We start from the raw sequence: 6,349 nt of genomic DNA, 5'->3' as shown, positions 1-6,349 counted from the left end.
GTTATGTCATAATTCTAGTTATTACTTTAAAATGTCTATCTTAGAAATAACTAAATTTCCTTGTCAATTGCATTATTATGAACTTTCATCAAATCTTTAACTGTGGTCATTTTTAAGTCTTTTGTCATTTACAGACAGTTCTGAGTGTAATCTGATGCTTTTGCAAAAATGTTCCTATAAAAGAGTTTCATCTTCAAGGAATTCATGGAAAAGACTCTGACAAGTACAGGTTTCTGGTAACTGACTATACTGTTGAACTGAATGAATAAGCATTTTTAGAACTCTAATGGAAAACTGATGAATTCATAAAAGTGCTAACAGAAGATCAAGATGAAAAGAAAAATTAATTACATGGGACTGAGTGAACTGATGAGGATGATTATAATTTTTGTGACTTTCTGTTTGAAAAAAAAAAAATCCCACAAGGACTCAGAGGCAAAAAATATACAAATCAATTTTCATTGCAAAGTAAAGGAGCTGTTACAGTGGAGAATTACTGGACTGAATGTCAATATTATGAATAGTATGAGTGTGTTTCGTGTTTGGTAATTGCAATCATTGTTGCTTTTGTTGTGGTCATCCATTTACAATGCTTGGTGTCAGTTTATTTATCTATTGTAAAAAATAAAATACAGTGTGTGTGTGTGAAAAAAAAAACCAACTTAATTAGAAAAAAAAAAAATCATACACCATGACCAAGTGGGATTTATCCCAAGTTCACAAGGATGGTTCAACATATGCAAATCAATGTGATACACCACATAAACAAAAGAAAAGATCAAACCACATGATCATCTCAATAGATGCAGAAAAAGCATTTGACAAAATTCAATATCCATTCATGATAAAAACTCTTACCAAAGTGGGTATAGAGGGAACATATTTCAAAATAGTAAAAGCTATATATGACAAACCCACAGCCAATATAATACTAAATGGTGAAAAGGTGAAAACCTTCCCACTAAAATCTGGAACAAGACAAGGATGCCCACTTTTACCACTTCTCTTCCACATAGTATTGGAAGTTCTAGCCACAGCAATCAGACAAGAAAAAGAAATACGAGGTATCCAAATTGGAAGGGAAGAGGTAAAATTGTCATCATATGCAGATGATACTATATATAGAAAACCCTAAAGACGCCACACAGAAACTGCTAGAATTGATAAATGAATTCAGCAAGGTAGCAGGATACAAGATTAACACAGAAATCAGTTGCATTTCTTTTCACCAATAATGAAATATCAGAATGGGAATGTTAAAAAAAAAAATACCTTTTAAAATCGCAACTCCAAAAATAAAATACTTAGGAATAAACCTAACCAAGGAGGTGAAAGACTTATACGCTGAGAACTATAAAACATTAATAAAGGAAACTGAAGATGATTCAAAGAAATGGAAAGATATCCCATGCTCTTGGATTAGAAGACTTAACATTGTTAAAATGGCCATACAACCCAAAGCAATCTACAGATTTAATGTGATCCCTATCAAATTACCCATGACCTTTTTCACCAAAGTAGAATAATCCTAAAATTCATAAGGAACCGTAAGAGAGCCAGAATTGCCAAAACAATCCTGAAGAAAAAGCACAAAGCAGGAGGCATAACCATCCCAGACTTCAGACAATACTACAAAGCTAAAGTAATCAAAATATTGTTGTATTGGTGCAAAAAAAAAAAAAAGACATATTAATCAATGGAACAGAACAGAGAGCCCAGAAGTAAACCCACACACTACAATTAATCTTAGACAAAGGAGGCGAGTATATTGATACAATGGGAAAAAGACAGTCTCTTCAGCAAGTGGTGCTGGGAAAGTTGGACAGACACATGTAAATCAATTAAGTTAGAACTCACCTTCTCACCATACACAAAAATAAACTCAAAGTGGCTTAAAGACTTAAACATAAGGCATGACACCATAAAACTCCTAGAAGAGAACATAGGCAAAACATTCTCTGACATAAATCATACCAATGTTTTCTTAGGTGGGTCTTCCAAGGCAATAGAAATTAAAACAAAAATAAACAAACGGGACCTAATCAAACTTACAAGCTTTTACACAGCAAAGGAAACCATAAACAAAATGAAAAGACAACTAGAGAATGGGAGAAAATATTTGCAAACGATGCGACTGATAAGGGCTTAATTTCCAAAATATACTAACAGGTCATACAACTCAACAACAAAAAACAAACAACCCAATTGAAAAATGGGCAGAAGACCTAAAGAGACATCTCTCCAAAGAAGTAATACAGATGCCAATAGGCACAGGAAAAGATACTCAACATCGCTAATTATTAGAGAAATGAAAATCAGAACTATAATGACATACCACCTCACACTGGTCACAATGGCCATCATTAAAACGTCTACAAATAACAAATGCTGGAGAGGTTGTGGAGAAAAGAGAGCCCTTCTACACTATTGGTGGGAATGTAATTTGGTGCAGCCACTGTGGAAAACAGTAAGGAGATTCCCCAGAAAACTGAAAATAGAACTACCATATGATCCAGCAATCCCACTCCTGGGCGTATATCCAGACAAAACTATAATTCAAAAAGATACATGCCCCTATGTTCATAGCAGCACTATTCACAATAGCCAAGACATGGAAACAACCTAAATGTCGATCGACAGATGAGTATGTAAAGAAGATGTGGTACACATATACAATAGAATACTACTCAACCATAAAAACAATGAAATAATGCCATTTGCAGCAACATGGATACAACTAGAGATTATCATACTAAGTGAAGTAAGTCAGAAAGAGCAAGACAAATTACATATGATATCACATATATGTGGAGTCTGAAATATAACACAAGTGAACCTATCTGTGAAACAGAATCAGGGACAAGGAAAATAGACTGGTGTTTGCCAAGGGGGAGGGGGCTGGGAAAGGGTTGGATTGGGAGTTTGGGATTAGCAGGTGCAATCTGGTATATATATAATGGATAAACAAGGTCCTACTGTATAGCACAGGGAACTATATTCAATATCCTGTGATAAACCATAATGGAAAAGAATATGAAAAAGAATGTATATATGTATACCTGAATCACTTTGCTGTACAGCAGTAATTACATAAACTTGTAATTCACCTATACTTCAGTAAAAATAAATTTTTAAAAGATCAAGACAAAACAGAACAAAAAAACAAAGACTCGGGTCCTACTCTAGATCCTTCAGATCCTTTGGTGGGAGATGGGGCCGGGGTAGTGCGAGAGTGGGGCTTGGGCATGGTGGTGGGGAGAGACCAGGAACAAGAGTTTCAAAAAGTACCCCAGATGACCTAAGAACCACTGCCCTGGGGAATTCTTATACTTGATGCAAAAAATAATAACTAATATTTCTCTTGGAAAAAAAAGCACAATATATGTAAGTACCAGACAAGGGTAATACAATTATGACCTAGAGAACTATATGCGTTATCTAATAATTATTTTAAGAAAACTTGGAGTTCATTTCTGGCCTGGGAATGGCCTCCAATATACAAGAGGAAACATGACACAACTCCCTGGACTGAGGGGGAAAAATTCAGTTCTTTGCCTTCCTGTCCAAACTCTCTAGAACAGGGGTTGGCATGCTTTTTTTTGTAAAGAAGTTTTACGGACCATTTGGTCTCTGTTGCCACTACTCAGTTCTGCCTTTATAGTATAATATCAGGCACAGACAACATGTAAACGGACAGGCATGGCTATGTTCCAATAAAATCTTTATTTACAGTAACGGGCTGTGGCCCACTCTTGGCCCAAAGGCTATAGTTTGCCGACCCCTACATTAAAGGAAGGCTGGAATGTCTCAGTTGGAGTTATAGCTAAGTAGTTTTAAACAGGGGTTAGGTCTTGGGGCAGGAATGTTGAATTGCTTGAAGCAAAAGACGAGTATAACCTTCATTCAGCAGAGAGTTCAAGCGTAAACCCAGGGACACCGATTCTGTCTTTGGGGCCAAGGAACAGGCACACCACAAAGGAAAAGAGTAAAAATACCAGACACTAAACAAATGTAGGGAGGAAGTAATGAGTAATAAAGGAATGGATGAGGCAGGAAGAAATACCTAAGCTGTTTTTGAATAGTAAGAGGAATGGCACACACACTGTTTTTCACAAAGGCCCAAGGTAGAAGCAGATGCTATGTCTCCATTCCCTACAATTATTAAGTTACAGAAAGGAGTACTTTTCATCCTTCCTCCACCAAGAACAGAACAAAGAAAGGGTATTATACTAAGTAGTAAGCTTGCGGAAATTCAAAGAAATAGACAAATTCACTAGGTGTCAACTTCTCCTCTGCATTAGTACCTCTTAGAGATGCCTGTGATGCAATTCTTAACTATACAACACTTAGAGTGAAGGTCTGATCCAGCTGCCAGACCACGCAAGGTCATACCCACCTCTAAGCTCACGCACCAGTTCTCTTTGTTGAATGCACCACTTGTCAGATGAAGCATGACAGCTATACCTCTATGTACTACACTGAATGTGCTCAACTGATCCGACGGACCAAACAGCTAGAGGAGAATTCATTTCATTGCTAGTTTTATATTACTAGTGTTTCTGAGAAGATTTGCATACTTATTTCACCCTAGATACTTTCAGGCATTTAAGCAAAATGCTTTTAGCTAAATGCAAATGATATATGAAATGGGTTTTTTTCTCACAAAACATTCAAAGGACTACATCTTTTGGTTTCAAGGAGCATTTATATCTATTTTACTTCTCTATCTTCAGGAGATATTCTATTTAAAAATGAAATCTTGATTCACAGCACTGAATATGGGCTTCGGTGGGTCAAATAAATTAAAATTTTAAGTTCAGGCAAGAGCTCTTAGAAAAAAAAGTTGAAGGTCAGACAAGATTGGGTAGCCTGGACGCCAAAGTAAATGAGGAGGAGGAGAGGGACTTAAAAACAAGCTTTGATACATGACCACGTGGTATTGTTTGAATAGAGCAGTTGAAGAGGGTATGTGTGCTGTTAAAGGAGCAAATACACATGCTGCTCTTGTTATTTAATGACTGGATGGTCTGGCCCAGGTGAGTCATAACTGAATATGTATTATTAAAATGCATTAATGGACTTTTACTTCGTAGTTAACCCATCTGCACAAACGCTGTTTATCAACCTTTGCATTTCTCAGCAATCATCTCCTGTCATTTAAGCCATTTCTAAAGGCATTCTCTACTCTGATCACAGTTTAAAGTGGAAAAAAAGATTGATAAGAGGAATAACTTGAAACAGAAATGTAACAATATTTCAAAGCCTTCAGGTCTCTGATTAGACTATTACTCTCTGCACATAATCTCTTACTAAACTAAATTGATTCTTTTTCAATATAAAAATAGTACAAAGCCTTTGAATTTTGTACTAGCGAAGTTTTGTGAGCTCTTTGAATGACAAGGCAGAAAATAACAAATCTTATTTAATTAACAAAAGAATAAGATAGGGATGAAAAACATGATGTTAAGGCACAGTAAGAATTGATTGGAGCTGCATTTTTAGCTGTAAATATGGCAAGTAGACTTTGCTTGTGAGACAGGCAACATTAATTACTCTGTTCCCATAGCAGATTCTGTGTTCAAAAAACTAAACTGCAAAGAAGTAGGGAAGCATCTGTGAGTGCATTCTTTTGCACCAATAGTTTTATTGAACTCCATTCATGTGCATACTTAGAATTTAAATCCAAAAGATCTTAGAGGCCTGTATTCATTAAATATTATGTACCATTTTATATGGGTATACTCATAAAAGGGGAATATGGAATACAATTAAAAGAAATAAATTCAGCATGGCTTTGGCACTCTATAAAATCTCCTTGTCACTATGTGTCTTTAACTGACTCCTTAACACCAAGGCAGAACCAATATCCCAGTGATGGGAGAATTCAAAAGCAGTTTGTTTTCATGGTCAAAATTCACGATATTTTAAGTGATGTTAATAGTCTAGTTCCTATACAACCACAAGGGCACCAAACTGGCAAGATAAGTAATTTATTGCGTATCATTCTTTGTTCCCAGTTATATTAGAAAACATACATGAGTTCATACCTGTATTTCGTGTTCTACATAAAATTGGTCCAAGCTCACCTTGCACCATTTTTAAGTAGCTCAGTTGGTGGCTAATCAGGGGTGCAAGAATTAGAGGTGTTAGGAAATTGTAACTTTTACACCAACTCCTCTTGCCAATAATGGGTTTTTAGCAGTTGCATGACACAGGTGGAAACTATAAGAGTTGAGAGAACTAACCAGGTTAGCATAAGTAATTTGGGATCACAATTCCTGGTAAAAGATCAGGATAGGAACGCTGGTATTCTAGAAGCAGGGGGTTTAGCCTGGCCTCTACAGATGGG

Source organism: Balaenoptera ricei, chromosome 13 (assembly GCF_028023285.1).
Source record: "Balaenoptera ricei isolate mBalRic1 chromosome 13, mBalRic1.hap2, whole genome shotgun sequence".
Classification (NCBI taxonomy): Eukaryota; Metazoa; Chordata; class Mammalia; order Artiodactyla; family Balaenopteridae; genus Balaenoptera; species Balaenoptera ricei.
The sequence above is the reverse complement of the archived record's forward strand: the minus strand, read 5'-3'. Positions refer to the sequence as shown.